Consider the following 2,407-nt stretch of genomic DNA (forward strand, 5'->3'; position numbering starts at 1 on the left):
TTAGCACAGGCCTCCCGTGCGGCGTCTGTAAAATGGGCGCGTGAGGGGCGCGTACGTCACGGAGCTGCCGAGAGCGGGGCCGGGGCGCGCGGGGCCGGGCCGGGGACCCCGCGGGGGGCTGCAGAGCGCCCAGGCGCGGGCGGCGCACACGTTTGCCAGATGAGAGGAGAAGGGGGGCCCGCGACGACTGCTGCCCGGCGACCCTGCGCTGCCGCTGCCGCTGCCCCGTCCGCAGCGTGGCCGGCGCCCCCATGTAAGGGGTCTCCGTGCGACGCCCAGGGCAAGCATCCCCGGGTCATCTTAAGGTGATGACGTAATGGGAGGGACCGCGAGGGGCACGGAGCGCTGGAGAAGCACCGCACGGGCCCGCTCCCCCGTTCCACCTGCTCTGGGCCTATTTTTTTGTAAGTGTTAAGTGCTTTTTTGTTTGTTTGTTTGTTTGTTTGTTTTATTGTTTTTGTTTAATCCTGAAAAGCCCAAACAGGTAAGAGCAGCCGGAGCCCCTGAGCGGAGCACAGCGCCCACCGGGCCCTACAGACGTCGGGGGCAGAAGGTGGCAGGGAGAGCGCCAGGGGCGGTGCGCGGGGCCAGGCCCGGTCCCAGCGGCTCCTGCAGGCGTGTCGCCCCCGGCGAGGAGGGGCCTACCCGACCCTTTACTGGAGGAGGCACAGAGCTGGCACGCAGGGAAGCAAGGCCACCTGTCCCGGGCGGATGCTGTCAGCCCTGGTGTTACGCATTTGTGAGGCTCACTTGCTTCCCAGACATTTTTCTTCTTCTGGAACGGCCAGGCCTTCCCGGGGGCCCAGAAGCAGCAACTCGAGCCTAGGGGACTCCGCAACTGGGAAACGGGACGGGGCGCGCCTGCTGCGGGTCGGCCTCCGGCCTCCGAGCGACATCAGAGCAACATGAGTCGCGTCCCGGGGTCCTCGGCGCTGCCTCTGGTCCCTCTGTAGGCAGATCAAGTCCAGGCAACATCGGAATAAAAAATCACACTTCTGAGTACTTCCTCAGACACAGCGAATAAGAACTGTTAAGAAACATGTGTGGGATCTGAAAATCTATTTTTTTAATATTTTTTTTAATTTTTATTTATTTATGATAGTCACAGAGAGAGAGAGAGGCAGAGGCAGAGGCAGAGGGAGAAGCAGGCTCCATGCACCGGCAGCCCGACATGGGATTCCATCCCGGGTCTCCAGGATCACGGGCCAAAGGCAGGCGCCAAACCGCTGCGCCACCCAGGGATCCCCTGAAAATCTATATTTTTAAAAACATTCCCTCAGGTAATTTTGATGCTTTGCCAAATGTTGCCAAGGTTCCAGATTCATACTCTGTGGTTCATTACCACCTCTGTGATACACTAAAGAGGGCCATGTGAAGGACATTGTGTAAATGTGAAGGACGCCAGAAAGTGACAGTAACTTATTAACCTACATTTTTAGAGAAAAACAAAGGTTTGTTGAATTAAAAATCCTTATAAAATTACTTTGAAAGCTCAGTGAAAACTCTTCCAAATAGAAGGAATCAATAGATGTATAAATACCATTTAATCTCATTGTAAAGAGTTTTAGGTATGAAAATAATACCAAGAAAAGAAAAATCCAAGTAAATGACTTCTTTTTAACAAATTAATCTTCAGTTGTAGAGTATCCATTTAATACTGTAAGCACATTAAGCAATGTCAGGTGTAAGAGAATCTCTCTGGGCTACGTTTCCCTTAATGGATTTTGGTGGAAAGCCATAAAGCAACTCTAATTCATATTTAATTCCCAAAGACACAGATAGCCCAGAGAGTTATCAAGTTAAATGCAAGTAATCCTAAAATACTTTTAGTATTTGAAACTGATGTCGAATTGAAATTTAGATCTTGATTTAAAGAACTTGTTTAAATTGCTTATCGAATAGCCATTTGCTGTTTGTTTCCTAAATGTCAAATACCAATGAAGGCGAGCATATATTTTGAAATATGTGTATGTGTGTATAAATGTCATGTATACACACGTACCCTACCCTGTGTTTCAGGATGTCTTTTGGATAAATTACACGATGACATTAAATTCATAAAATCCAGTTTAGTGATATTTCTATAAAGAATTAAGCAATTATTGTAATCTGTAGGTATCAGTACTATTCAATATAAGTGAATTCTGTTTCTAATATCCAAAATCTACAATATTTAAGACAGTGATCACATAGGTTTTTACCCTCATTTAAGTTAGTTTTTGATAGTGGTACCATTAAAAAAAAAAAAATGTTCAGGGGTGCCTGGCTGGCTCCATTGGTAGAGCATGCAACTCTTGGTTTCAGGGTCCTTAATTTGAGCCGCACATTGGGCAAGAGATTACTTTTTAAAAAGTGTTCTTAACTCACAAAGCAATATACATATGTTCTCTCTTAAAGTCACTCTTCA

Source organism: Canis aureus, chromosome 21 (genome assembly GCF_053574225.1).
Source record: "Canis aureus isolate CA01 chromosome 21, VMU_Caureus_v.1.0, whole genome shotgun sequence".
Classification (NCBI taxonomy): Eukaryota; Metazoa; Chordata; class Mammalia; order Carnivora; family Canidae; genus Canis; species Canis aureus.